Source organism: Schistocerca serialis, chromosome 2 (genome assembly GCF_023864345.2).
Source record: "Schistocerca serialis cubense isolate TAMUIC-IGC-003099 chromosome 2, iqSchSeri2.2, whole genome shotgun sequence".
Classification (NCBI taxonomy): Eukaryota; Metazoa; Arthropoda; class Insecta; order Orthoptera; family Acrididae; genus Schistocerca; species Schistocerca serialis.
Window position 1 is genome coordinate 174,941,786 of NC_064639.1, and position 15,540 is coordinate 174,957,325.

The following is a 15,540-nucleotide window of genomic DNA, read 5'->3' on the forward strand; positions in this document are numbered from 1 at the left end:
GTGATCAGTCCTCTAGAACTTAGAATTACTTAAATCTAACCAACCTAAGGACATCACACATATCCATGCCCCAGGCAGGATTCGAACCTGCGACCGTAGCGGTTTCACGGTTCCAGACTGAATCGCCTAGAACCGCTCGGCCACACCGGCTGGCACCGACATACAGTTTTACCATTACCACACAAGGCGGTAAATGGCAGAATAATGCACACCTCTTTTGATAAGGTAAAATCCACACTTGGAGCTTCCTGCGAATCAGTAACAGAACTGCAAAACGTTTATGTGAAGTTTGGCAGGTGTTAAACAGAGCCAACATAATCATTAGAACGTAGAAACAAACAGGGCAATGGAGAGAGAAACTAAAACAATGCAGAGTTGATCAATGGGTGCTATTACGCAATCCATACACATCAAAAGGGAAAATCAAAATGCCTGCAACTTATTACTGTGGAATTTACCAAGTTGCTGTAATAACATCATATAAACAGATTGAATCCATTCAGATGAACTGTTGATGCTTTACCAGAAGTTCCATCAGTTGCACCAGGTGTCGAAGACTACTGGAAGCGATTGCCTATTGACAAGCAAAAGACACAGAATATGACTTAAGTATTCAGATCGAGAAATAAAATAATAATATCTTATTTTTGGATTGTGTTTGTAGTATTACATATTGGTACCACCCCATGGCGTCTTTAAGTTGGCAACGGAATAGCAAGTTTCCCTCAGACGCCATTAGTGGTCCAAAAGATCTGGCAGACCCAATGGTGTGTGCCTGCTGAGCCACGCCTTCAGTGACTCCACACCACGAGTGCCTTCTGCCACCGCAGTACGTAATACAGAATAGTCAGCGACAGTCAGGCGCCCAACTCTTACTTGACGCCTCTTCACTACACCAACGTTTCTGCTTAGTTCAGAGAGGTTCATCGTTGTTACTGTTGAAATAGCTGAGCTCATCGCTTGCGAGTCTTCGCAAACCTGGAAAAATACAAATTAAGTAAGTCTATTAACTATGTTAAATTGTTCGGTAATCGTTTCTGCTTCTATCTAGCTTTCCAATGAGGACAGCTGCCACATCACTCTGTAGCCCACCTCTCCTTATCATAGTGTACGAAGTCGTACACAACAGTTTTAGAGTTTGCTGGATTTTCGTTACCTTAAAGTGTTGGTAAGAATTTATTGACGAGCGAATTACGATAGAGTTCAGAAGCTTGTATTTATTATGGTACAATTCATCTTCTTTTCTTTGCATGTACTCATTTTCCTAAAGGGGAGGAACTGATCAGATGTTCCTTTTTCTTAGGTGGCGTACTCATAAGAATGTACAGGAAGGTTATCATAGTTCTCATCACACTACATTAGACTGCCACTAGTCTGAGTTACCATCTTGTGAAGTGAATGCAATTCTTGGCTGCCATTCTCATCGCTTGCGAAAGTGTTCTTGGCCTGATCTACTTAGAAGTCGGTTCCTGGAGCACTGTCTATGAAAAGCTCTTGCGTTTTATTATTGTGTTATTATTTTACTGTTGTATTACCAAGTTACCATCATTTGCTCACCTGATGAGGTCAGTTGCTTGTCCTTTTGAATTAACCTTGCTGGTATATTTGCTGTTTTATTGTATGTTTCTAAATTTTTTCCAATATAATTGCCTTTCTTGGCGTTACAGCAAGTTAAACAGTTGTGCTACCAAGTTTACTATCATTTTGTCTCACCTGTTTGGTGATCAGTTGCCTGTCTTTTAAATTAAATTTGCTATTTCCTTGCTGTTTGACAGTACGTTTGTTAAATTTTTTTAACAATTGCCGTTCTTGGCGTTAAAGGCCTTCAGCCGTGACTGTCACTACTTGTCTTAAAATTCTAATAAGGCAATTGTATTTTAGCAGTTAACCTTTAAGACTTTGTTGATTTGTTTCCAATATTTTAATAACTGTAGTTTGTAAGTTGCAACAAGTTAAACTAGCCTTAATTTATTGCCATTAAGGCCTTCAACAGTGAAACTATTCTTAATTACCGAGCGAGGTGGCGCAGTGGTTAGCACACTGGACTCGCATTCGGGAGGACGACGGTTCAATCCCGTCTCCAGCCAGGTTTTTCGTGATTTCCCTAAATCGTTTCAGGCAAATGCCGGGATGGTTCCTTTGAAAGGGCGCGGCCGATTTCCTTCCCAATCCTTCCCTAACCCGAGCTTGCGCTCCGTCTCTAATGACCTCGTTGTCAACGGGACGTTAAACACTAACCACCACCACCTATTCTTAATTTAATGCCATTATATTAATTTGTTGTTGACTTTAAATAAATTGTGTGTGATTAAAAGAAAAGCCAACCAATAGTAAGTAATTACGGCCCCGTCCACAATCGTAAGCGAATCCTGATTTCCTTGACCACCAGGTCTCACTGTTAACGTAGTTCTGCAACAGTCGTTTCACACCTGTCACTTCTCGTCCCATCATATTGCACTCGTCCTCGGTTGGATGCAAGTCTGGAAATTGTGCCGGCAACGGAAGTTGCTGTACATCCTGCAGAGCACGTTGACTTTCACGGGCATTGTGTAGGCGAGCAGTATCCTGTTGGAACATCATCTTCTTGTTGCAAGAACGGAAGAAGAACGGGTCTAACAACATTCTACACATGCCGAGTGCTGGCTAGCGCTTCCTCCAGAAACACCAACGCTGAACGAGAGTTGTATCTCATCCCATGGCAGACAAGGCCTGGGGAAAGCCCAGTGTGTCTTCGACGAATGAACTCTACAGTACATCGCTCACAAGGTCTACGTCGTATGCCCCACCGACCATCACTTTCGTGCAGCCAGCATCTGCTTTCATTTCTGAAGACCACTCAGCGCCATTCCATCTTCCAGTTGATCCTCTGATACCACGAGTCGAGCTGTGCATATCGACAGTGGTCGAAGACTGGCTAGATGTGTACATGCCCATAGTGCTACTGCTAATACTGCTAATAACCGGTTCGCAACAGTTCGTGTTGACAATTGTAGACCTCTTATCTGTGATGTGTTTGCTGTATGATCTGCCACTGCTGCCGTTTCAATACGACGATCCTAGCGGGCGCCTTGCTGCGCGGACGCCTACAAGTGTGAGAATGTTCACGAGGCCACTAATACCACATCGTTGCACAATTGACGCAGCATGTCCAACTTACGTGACAATTCTCCGGAAGGAGCATCCGGTCACTCGGATGGTCACAATGTGACCCCTTTCAAACTCGCTCAATTACTGTAGGAAGAATAACTGCATCTGCATGACATGGTTACCTGCTAACGTCACATGTTTGCATTACACTGAACCTTCCGGTTGTGAGCATTCCCCATTAAATGGTAGACACAGATGGCACTCTGGTAGCTTTGCTACTACGCTATCTGTTGGCGAATGACCTTGAAACCAAAAAATGGCTCTGAGCACTATGGGACTTAACTGCTGAGGTCATCACTCCCCTAGAACTTAGAACTACTTAAACGTAACTAACCTAAGGACATCACACACATCCATGCCCAAGGCAGGATTCGAACCTGCGACTGCAGTGGTTGCTCGGTTCCATACTGTAGCGCCTAGAACCACTCGGCCACTCCGGCCTGCTGACCTTGAAACCATTATCAGTACATCTACTATGTCGCAAGTGGCATACGCAGTCATCAGATCAAATTCGAAGTCGTCTTTCCAGGTGTACTAATTTTTCCGGTGGTGTAATAAAACGTACAAAACAGTAGTACCAAAGGAAAACAATTATTTTCATTAACTTTTGATACTTGGGATTCACATTCATGTAGAACTATATAAAAGACATCACATTTACGCCAGTAACTGTAACACTTTCTTTTTTTTCAAAATAAATAAAGTGTTACAGTCACTGGCGTAAATATGGTGTCTTTTATACAATTATTTTCATATTAACAGAATCTTCCGTCGCTTCTTGGTAGAACAACATTATAATAAATGAAAAGCACCAGTTTGCTTTTGTTCTACAATATTACTTTTATTGTAAACCGGTTTTCGGCTTACAAGGCCAAACTCAGTAAATGTCTGAAGATGTCCTTGTAAGCCGAAAACCGGTTTACAATAAAAGTAATATTGTAGAACAAAAGCAAAGTAATATGAGCGAAATTTGCAATCTTAGAAATATGCGCAGCTCGTGCTTACTAAACCATCTGCCAATAACATTGTATCTTTTCAAAATAATGTGAATAATACTTGCAGTTCTAGAAAAATGCGAGCCTGGTGCTTACCAAACTCTATTAATAAAATTACATTTAACAACTGCTATTAATACATGCACCGTGGCATTCACTAAGTTTCCCACTGATTGCAATTCAAGTGATAAAGTATTTAAGATCAAAACTCACCACGGCGCTTAACAAATGATTGATTAAATATCAACACGTCAGTGCAAATAAGCTCCAAACGTGTTAACAGCCATTTGAAGAAAGTCATAGGTGTTTAAGAAAGATACATACAGTAAAGTTGTTATTGTTTTACACCTCTGGCGTCGAACCGTCAGCAGACCCATATGAGATGGCCCCGCCTACTGTAGCACTGACACGTCGGTCGGTCGCTAAGACAGCGGTGCCAGACTCTTGGCCGCCCAGAGCAGCGAAAACCCACACGAAGCTTTCATCCGTTAACAGCGGAGATGACACAGGCACACGGATGGATCGAACTATAAAAGTTCTAAACCAATAAATTGATGAAGACAATGATGAAGGATTACAAATGGGAAACAAACCAAATACATTTAAGGTAACTGAGAGTGATCTTCATACATTGGTCCACTCAGACAGTGCCTATACACATTAGCAATGGCTCTTAATTTATGTGATGAGAAACTGAGAACTCAACCACTAGTCAGACAATTAACACTATTCCCGGAACATCAGTAACAGCCACCAAGCTCAAGGTAGAATATTAGGTATCTAAGGACACGACTATATATAACTTCGACTATCAAATGCTATACTGCTTCGGCACCTTGGCTGTCTTAAATGGCTTATTACGCCTAAACAAATGGCTGAATTCTTGTCCATAAGCTTCACTAGAACTTTGAAGCAGCGCAGGGCACTGTCTTTTACATGTAAACATGAGCACATGTGGCGAAATGTCTAACCAGATTCAGAAACTGGAATTGGCCACATTGGTTTTCGAGAAGTCCTGGATGGAAATCAGCACCTGAAGGTTGTCGTTCCCCTCAGCGGTGATATCGGCATCCAAACACTACGCACGCCACCACGAAGGTAGCAGCCACACCGACCAGGGCACGGTCCCTCTCCTCGGCTCCACACACACCACTCACCACATCCACTACAATTTCCTAACTGCCTCTCCAAATGGCTCTGAGCACTATGCGACTTAACTTCTGAGGTCATCAGTCGCCTAGAACTTAGAACTAATTAAACCTAACTAACCTAAGGACATCACACACATCCATGCCCGAGGCAGGATTCGAACCTGCGACCGTAGCGGTCACTCGGTTCCAGACTGCAGCGCCTAACTGCCTCTCCTCTTCATAGCCCAGCGACCCTCTATATCACATTGCCCCACTCGTTGTCGACGTACCAATCGCGCCCACTCTCGTACTTTACCCATACCACCAGCCAGCCAATTCCGCATGCAGCAACAGCGAACGAGCCAGCTAACAATGTATGGAATCGAGTGCAATGACTCACCACCAACGCTACGTTTAACAGCATACACTCGTCCTAAAATAACGTGGGTGTCAGGAGAGAGGGAGGGAGGAAGGGAACTGTGACAGGCTAATGTTGCCCGACTTGCAGCGGGTGGCTACAGGATCCAGGAAATGGTAAGGTCCGCTAAGGACGCAGTAAAACCTATCAGGCAGCATTTTTACATGAAATACACTGTGAGGGGGGTGAGGTTGGAAACCGGAGGGCTTGTTATCATCTGTTTGGTAGGGCAAGGGCCCTACGTTGGTTTGGGACAGAACAACAGACCGGCACTAGCGCAACACCATCACGATTGTGGCCAGGGTATCAAGTTCCACGAAGCTCGAGTACTTGCTAAGCAGCCGTGGATATGCACGTACGAATTGAGAGTGGCAATCCAAATCCTGAAGCAGCCTGACAACGTCAGTAGGAAAGAGGGCTACAGGCCCCCCGCAACCCCAGTACGACGGACCGCGTATGATTGCAGTGCGGTGGCTCCCACTGCCGTCGCCAGCCAAACAAACGCCATTTGCGCGACTGGTGTGGCGTCTCCGCCTCTAACGGCAGGGAAACACGGCCCCAGAAGCTTCTCTCTGACATAGCGTGCTACCAACTGCCAGCAAATACTGCAACCCACAAGTAGATTGCCACCACTGTATCCCCCTCTGTCTCTTTACACCACCAATGTTACTTTAAGGCCAATAAACTCTACCATATGTGACATTTATGGACTAGTGATACCGTCAGGAAAGCTAAGATTGGCCAATATTGGCGAAGTTTTATAGAAGCTCAATTTTAGCTTGTTCTTCAGTGTGAGATGCTTTTAACTGTTTCCACAGCAAAACTCTGTCTCGAAACCTGGAAGAAAGTCCGAAGAGATTCTGATGACATGTAAAGTACACCAACAGCAAGACGTAATCAAAATGTCCACTGCGCAACACCAGTGCTAATATTACTGAAGGCAGTGCAACTAAAGCGGAGTTACTAAATACAGTTTTCCGAAACTCCTTCCCCAAAGAAGATGAGGTATTGGTGTTGATGATGATGTTTGGTTTTTGGGGCGCTCAACTGCCCGGTTATCAGCGCCCGTACAAATTCCCAACCTTTTCTCAGTCCAATCTCGCCACTTTCATGAATGATGATGAAATGATAGGGACAACACAAACACCTAGTCATCTCGAGGCAGGTGAAAATCCCTGACCCCGCCGGGAATCGAACCCGGGACCCCGTACTTGGGAAGCGAGAACGCTACCGCGAGACCACGAGCTGCGGACGATAAGACTTTGGGTTGGTGCATAAGTTCGTAGTGTTTTCCCATGTTTTTTAATAAACACAACGGATGAACATAACAGATACTTTAGTTATGATAATATCTTCTCTCTGCCGGCCGCGGTGGTCTCGCGGTTCTAGGCGCGCAGTCCGGAACCGCGCGACTGCTACGGTCACAGGTTCGAATCCTGCCTCGGGCATGGATGTGTGTGATGTCCTTAGGTTAGTTAGGTTTAAGTAGTTCTAAGTTCTAGGGGACTTATGACCACAGCTGTTGAGTCCCATAGTGCTCAGAGCCATTTGAGCCAGCCATCATCTCTCTCTCTCTCTCACTATTTACAATAACCTGACAACTCTGGTATCACATATCTATTCCGCGACTGTAGAAACAAACATGGTTTTGAAGCGATGAATTCGTGGAGCCATGTTTGTAGCGCATTTTCATCCGAAAAGGGAGTTCCTTGAAGGTTGTTGGATATAGATCGGGGAAGGTGAGAATCTGAGGGCGCAAGATCAGGTGAATCATTGGGGTGGGAAATGACTTCCCAACCAAACTGTTGGATAGTGTTTTTTGTCAATGTAGCTGAATGCGGGCGGGCGTTGTCGTAGACTAGAATCACTTCACCTACTCTACATCGTAATTTTTCTTGAGTTACGTCTCCAAGGCGTCTCAGTTGTTGACAATAAATATCAGTAGTGATGATTGCATCTCGCGGAAGCAATTGGTAGTTCGCGACACCGTCCACTCTTAAACCAGATACGTAACGTTGTCATTTGTGGATGCTTTTTTGGGCTCTACTACTCGTTTGTGTTCCATATGTTACCATAAAGACACTGTTTCACGTCACCGGTAACAATACAGGACAGGAATGGTAAGTGTTTTTGACGAGGCAACTGATGGCGTACAAGCACAGATGCACACATGGCCACCCACTGATTTTTGCGGTTTTGGCTCAGAGCATGCGGTACCCTTACATCCGATTTTTTAACCTTCCCCACAGCGTGCACGATCGTGGAATGATCACAGTTCATACCACTTACCAGTTCTCGAGTACAATGAAGTGGAACATAGTGGATTAATGCGTTTAAACGATCTTCATAAAACCCTGAAAGTCTCCGAGAACGTGGAGGGTCACTAATGTCAAAACGATCCTCCTTAAATTGAGAAAACAATTTTATTGCTGTGTTCTGTACACGATATTATCCCAATACACGGTGCAAATGTTTCTCGCTACCTCCGCTGCTGTGTTCCCTCTATTAAACAAAAACAGAAGAATACTTTGGAGCCGGCCCCTGTGGCCGAGCGTTTCTAGGCGCTTCACTCCGGAACCGCGCTGCTGCTACGGGCGCAGGTTCGAATCCTGTCTCGGGCATGGATGTGTGTGATGTCCTTAGGTTACTTAGGTTTAAGTAGTTCTACGTCCACGGGACTGATGACCTCAGATGTTAAGTCCCATACTGCTTAGAACCAATACTTCGGAAATGTTCAGATTTCTTCACTTGGCACTTGATTTTCTAGCGCTCACAGCTCCACTTACTACCTCTAAATGACAAAATTATAATTTTTACACGCAAATGGTTACAGTGAACTATAACAAAAAATTAAAATCGATAAATAAACCCATAGCGACCGGGATACCATCATGCAAAACTAAAACTTTAAGAACGTATGCAACAACCTAATATGTATTCCAGAACTCGAATGAAGAACAACTGCCAACGTGAGTGACTTAAAAGTAGATGTACGAGGGGGAAGTCCGTGCAAAGTCCGAGAGATGGCACCACAGTCGCGTATCTAGCTCACGTTTATTTAGTAACGTCTTTATAAACAACGCACACCAAGTTTCAGCCAGGAAGCTTCCCTGTTCAGCAGTCTCTGAAGGAGGTTCAAAAATGGCTCTGAGCACTATGGGACTTAACTTCTGAGGTCATCAGTCCCCTAGAACTTAGAACTACTGAAACCTAACTAACCTAAGGACATCACACACATCCATGCCCGAGGCAGGATTCGAACCTGCGACCGTAGGAAAGTGCACAGGTCACAGCAATACCCAAGAAGGGATATAGGAGTAATCAGCTGAATTACAGACACGTATCAGTAACGGCGATTTTCGGTATGATTTTCTAACATATGCTGTGTTCAAACATTATAATTTACCTCGAAGAAAACGATTTACTAATAAATAGCCAACAAGGATTCAGAAAATATCGTTCTAGTGAAATACAACTTTCTCTTTCTTCTCATGAAGAAAGACTGCCATCGATCTGAGATATCATACTGGTTCCCTATTTTTGAATTTCCAGGAGTCTTTTGACATCATTCCTCACTAATGACTTTTAATCAAACAGTGTTTCTACAATGTATCGTCTAAGTTGTGCGACTGGATTCCTGTTTTCCTGTCATAAAGGTCATGGTTCGTAGTAACTGACGAAAAGTCATGCAGTACAACATAAGATATATCTGGCGATCTCCAAGGAAGTGTTATAGCCCCTGCTGGCCGGAATGGCAGAGCGGTTCTGGGCACAACAGTCTGGTACCGCGCGACCGCTACGGTCGCAGGTTCGAATCCTACATCTGGCATGTATGTGTGTGATGTCCTTAGGTTAGTTAGGTTCTAGGGGACTGATGACCTTAGAAGTTAAGTCCCATAGTGCTCAAAGCCATTTGTTATAGCCCCTCTGTTGTTACTGATCTTACTTAAGGATTAAAATTATGAATAACTTAAATCGGAATGACCATGCGCATAATGTTGCGGAGAAAGTGATCCAAATACTGCGATTAACTGGGACAACACTTAGAAGAGGCAACAGGTCTACTAAATAGACTCCGTACGCTACGCACGTTCGTAATATTCTGAAGGATTACAGCTCGGTGTTGGACCCGGTCAAGATAGTATTGATGGAAGACAAAGAAAAGGATAGCTCGTTTCGTATTATCGCGAAATCGGGTAGAGAACGGCACGGACATGATACGCACATTCGGGTGGCAGTTATTAAAATAAAGGCGTTTTTCGATGCGGCAGGATCTTCTCACGAAAATTCAATCATCATGTTTCCCCTGCTAATGCGAAAATATTTTGTTGACACTCACCTACATAGGGAGAAATTATCATCATAATTAAACAAGAGAAGTCAGAGCTCGCACGGAATGGTTTGTATGTTCGTTTTTCGCTGGTGCTCTTCGAGAGTGCAACGGTAGAGAAGTAGCTTCAAGGTGGTACGATGAACCCTGGGTCAGGCACTTGATAGTAAATTGAAGAATAATCATGAAGATGAAGGTGTAGCGGTAGGGAGGCACCTATTCCCGAGACAATCACACATTTCTCTGAGGAAGGCCGCTGCAACACAGCCGAAATGTCGGATCACTTTAGTATTCATGGAGATATGTTCCGTTTTTGGATCTAAATGAAGGGCAATTTGTTTTTTGCCAAATACGTTTCTCGTCTTCTATTTATGAAGCACTTTCCGTGGCGATTTCCAGTGTTAGTAGTCCACGTGCGTGGTCCTGGAGATCTGTTCATTCGGTTCCCATACTTCAGATGGCCCATTTCCGGCGTTTTTCCACTCATGCTAATTACAACACTTCACTTGAACTGTCCATTGTGTGTTCAACATGTGTGTAGTGTTGGCAACACTACTCACTGTTGCTCTCTTAGTGAGTCGCCGTTCAAATACAAAGGCAAAATACAGTAACTGTGCTTGAAAATCAGGTGCCGACAGTGACTGTAAGTGGCTGTGGCTGTAAGTGGTATGGATACAGTATGTGTGCGAGTGTAGAAAATGAAATATTACGCGGAAGTGGTGTTTCTCACCCATGTCAATTTAACCTATTTCCTTCTTCAATGCCCGCATCTCGTGGTCGTACGGTAGCGTTCTCGCTTCCCACGCCCGGGTTCCCGGGTTCGATTCCCGGCGTGGTCAGGGATTTTCTCTGCCTCGTGATGGCTGGGTGTTGTGTGCTGTCCTTAGGTTAGTTAGGTTTAAGTAGTTCTGAGTTCTAGGGGACTGATGACCATGGATGTTAAGTCCCATAGTGCTCAGAGCCTTCTTCAATGTGTGTTCTTTACTGAAACTTCGTTCGTACGTTTTTGCATTCTTCGTTTCAGTACATTAACAGCACCTGAAATAATAACCACACACAGGCTTTCATTAACTGCGGAGGCATTCACTGGAATTTGAAACAGCTGCAGCTACTAATGAATACCACATAATGGTCACGCTGTCAATACGCTGGCCACGCGGAGCAATCGCGGCAGCTTCACAGCCCCCAGGTTGCAGAGGCACCACAAAAGCGCCATTTAGCCTCGTCAACCGCGTGCCCAGAGCACAAATCCTGTTAGCGGGTCAGTGCCAAATCGGTTTTGGTCGGGGACACGTGTTCGAGAGTGCTTTAGCTGTCGCTCTGACAGATTCGGAAGCGGCTCTGTTTACTGGTCGCCACGTAAAACACCGCTTATTTGTCGTTCATTATTGATTATCATTGTACTAGTCTGGTATCCTGATATCCTTATCGCGCGTATTTTGATAGTAACATTGACGTAACAGTTCTTGTTATTACCGAGCGAGCCCGACCGTCCTAACTATGGGAGTGGTTTTAACACAACTTGATGATTCATTCGCAGAGATACTGGAGTGATGGTAGAAGGTTACGCGACGACTTAATTGAAGTTTCCAGCTGGTGTGATGAATGACAGCTTGTTATAACTGTACGTTAAGGCAGGTGAGTAGGAAAAGCAATCACATAACGTTCAAAAACTATAATGGTTGTATGCTGCTTGACGTAATGAACGACTAGGCGTAAGGCAGCAAAGCGATATGAAACTGAGCGAGCACGTTACTGGTGTAGTAGGGAAGACGATTGGTCGACTTCAGTTAATTGGAAGAATTTTAGGAAAACGCAGCTCCTCCATAAAGAAGACCACATATAAGTCGCTAGTAAGACCAATCCTTGAGTGCTGCTCGAGTGTTTGGAATCCACACTATATCGGATCAAAGGAAGGCATCCAAGCAATTCTGAGGCAAGCCGCTGGATTTGTTACCGATAGGCTGGATCAACATGCAACTATTATGGAAATGCTTTGTGAACTAATATTTGAATCTCTGGAGGGAAAACGAAACACTACGGGGAAGCCGGCCAGTGTGGCCGTGCGGTTCTAGGCGCTTCAGTCTGGAACCGCGTGACCGCTACTGTCGCAGGTTCGAATCCTGCCTCGGGCATGGATGTGTGTGATGTCCTTAGGTTAGTTAGGTTTAATTAGTTCTAAGTTCTAGGCGACTGATGACCTTAGAAGTTAAGTCGCATAGTGCACAGAGCCATTTGAACCACTACGGGGAAAATAAAGAGAAGCGGCACTTGAAGCTGTCTATAGACAGATTCTGCGGTAACCGAAACATATTTCCCGTAATTATCCGAAGATAGGAGTAATCAGGACTCTTATGAGGCATATAGACAGTCTTTTTCCCTCGCTCTATTTGCGAGTGGATCAGGAAACGAAATTACCAGTAGTAGTACAAGGCACCCGCCTCCGTGCGCCATACGATGTTTTGAGGAATAAGCGTGTAAATGTGCTGAAATCATGTGACCTCCCGTCGCTTAACAGAGAGGCCTCGCCAACACTTTCTTCAGAATTACCTGTGACTTAGATATTTACGGCAACACTAGAGAAATCTCACCTCATTTTTCTAATTGAGATACTCTCTCGAAACATTGATTCTGTAATATGTATAACTGCTTTCATTGTAGCTTTTAAGTAATCACAATTGATGTAACTTAATTTGTAGCTGTGAAGCTCCCTGTCTAACGAAACAGTGTTAACACTAGAACATTATTGATTTTTGAGAGAGTCGCGGTTTTATATCAGTCGTGGCTTATCAGAGATTCGCATACTAACAACACCTATCAGTGAACCATTGTAACTAAATGCAAACAACCCTGTAAATATTTTCGATAGTATTAGTAAAATTAAAAAATTAAAAGAAAACATAGTAAAATTTTTTTATTGTGAGAATGTTGCCCTAGGAACAAAACAGTGTTTATATTTTGTAAGAACAATTCAGAACGTCAAAGTTAAACAATGAGTAAGGAAAGCACATAAGTGAAGAGGGATCCATTTCTACATCTACATCTACATCTATACTCCGCGAGCCACCCTACGGTGTGTGGCGGAGGGTACTTATTGTACCACTATCTGATCCCCCCTTCCCTGTTCCATTCACGAATTGTGCGTGGGAAGAACGATTGCTTGTAAGTCTCCGTATTTGCTCTAATTTCTCGGATCTTTTCGTTGTGATCATTACGCGAGATATATGTGGGCGGTAGTAATATGTTGCCCATCTCTTCCCGGAATGTGCTCTCTCGTAATTTCGGTAATAAACCTCTCCGTATTGCGTAACGCCTTTCTTGAAATGTCCGCCACTGGAGCTTGTTCAGCATCTCCGTAACGCTCTCGCGCTGACTAAATGTCCCCATGACGAATCGCGCTGCTTTTCGCTGGATCATGTCTATCTCTTCTATTAATCCAACCTGGTAAGGGTCCCATACTGATGAGCAATACTCAAGAATCGGACGAACAAGCGTTTTGTAAGCTACTTCTTTCGTCGATGAGTCACATTTTCTTAGAATTCTTCCTATGAATCTCAAACTGGCGCCTGCTTTTCCCACTATTTGTTTTATGTGATCATTCCACTTCAGATCGCTCCGGATAGTAACTCCTAAGTATTTTACGGTCGTTACCGCTTCCAATGATTTACCACCTATGGCATAATCGTACTGGAATGGATTTCTGCCCCTATGTATGCGCATTATATTACATTTATCTACGTTTAGGGAGAGCTGCCAGCTGTCGCACCATGCATTAATCCTCTGCAGGTCCTCCTGGAGTACGTACGAGTCTTCTGATGTTGCTACTTTCTTGTAGACAACCGTGTCATCTGCAAATAGCCTCACGGAGCTACCGATGTTGTCAACTACGTCATTTATGTATATTGTAAACAATAAAGGTCCTATCACGCTTCCCTGCGGTACTCCCGAAATTACCTCTACATCTGCAGATTTTGAACCGTTAAGAATGACATGTTGTGTTCTTTCTTCTAGGAAATCCTGAATCCAATCACAAACCTGGTCCGATATTCCGTAAGCTCGTATTTTTTTCACTAAACGTAAGTGCGGAACCGTATCAAATGCCTTCCTGAAGTCCAGGAATACGGCATCAATCTGCTCGCCAGTGTCTACGGCACTGTGAATTTCTTGGGCAAATTGGGCGAGCTGAGTTTCACATGATCTCTGTTTGCGGAATCCATGTTGGTTATGATGAAGGAGATTTGTATTATCTAAGAACGTCATAATACGAGAACACAAAACATGTTCCATTATTCTACAACAGATTGACGTAAGCGAAATAGGCCTATAATTATTCGCATCTGATTTATGACCCTTCTTGAAAATGGGAACGACCTGCGCTTTCTTCCAGTCGCTAGGTACTTTACGTTCTTCCAGCGATCTACGATAAATTGCTGATAGAAAGGGGGCAAGTTCTTTAGCATAATCACTGACGCATGGATCCATGATTAGCCACCTAAATTACAATGTTCACATTCTTTCAGTCCAGGTGCCTTCACCAACACCTTTAGCTAACATTAGTTTCGCCCACGGGCTTACTATAAAGATTTGCCCCATGAGACAAGGGAAAATTTCCAAATGTGAATCATCAGGCCGCTCTTACTGTCTCGGAGACACAGAATCCGTTGAAAGAATCACCAAACTTGTGATGCAACCAAGCCTGAAAAATATCATGAGTCCCTCATTTTATAAATATAAATATTAGTATTTTTGTGTCGGCTAACATGGGAGTAAGCACAGACACAAGGAAGGAGAAAAGTTGCGGTGACTGGAGGCAGGAATCGAAAATGATCTCCATACACTTCCAGATTAAAAGAACACTTCATTTCTAACAACTAAACAAACTTAACTTAACTTCTCGTTATGAAGTGGCTTGATGTCCTTACTGTGCCTCGTTCATGCAGTTAGTTTGACACTCTATTTCTACTCCCAACACGTAGGCTAAGTATCGTCTTGAGAATGAGATTTTCACTCTGCAGCGGAGTGTGCGCTGATATGAAACTTCCTGCCAGATTAAAACTATGTGCCGGACCGAGACTCGAACTCGGGGCCTTTGCCTTTCTCGGGCAAGTGCTCTACCAACTGAGCTACCCAAGCACGACTCACACCCCGTCCTCACAGCTTTAATTCTGCCAGTATCTCGTCTCCTACCTTCCAAACTTTACAGACGCTCTCATGTTACTCAGTACTGATGCTTTCAAAGTCTGCGAAAACACTGGACCGATCAGTGATGGGAGGCTGGTTAAGTCAGCGTTGACAGGGGGCGCTGAACTCTGTCTTCGTGTGGGTCTGGCACTGCTCGCTTTTTTCATTGGCGCGCGGGTCAGCGCCTTCTTGATGCAGTTTCGCGGCGCTGCGCTGTGCGGTGTGCAGTCGAAGCCTTAGGAGTGCACATTCATCCTCCCCCCCCCCTCCCCCGCCCAATATTCATACAGGGAGACATTTTACGACAGTTGGGTGGTGGGGGGTAGGGTGAGGCAGGAA

The 15,540-nt window shown here is 44.2% G+C and overlaps 1 non-coding gene across 1 annotated transcript; it reads right to left on the minus strand.

Annotated features, from left to right (window-relative positions):
• Positions 1-15,079: 15,079 nt before the first annotated feature.
• On the minus strand, positions 15,080-15,154 carry Trnas-aga (transfer RNA serine (anticodon AGA)). Its single transcript has one exon. It is a non-coding gene; the product is annotated as a tRNA-Ser (tRNA).
• Positions 15,155-15,540: the final 386 nt, after the last annotated feature.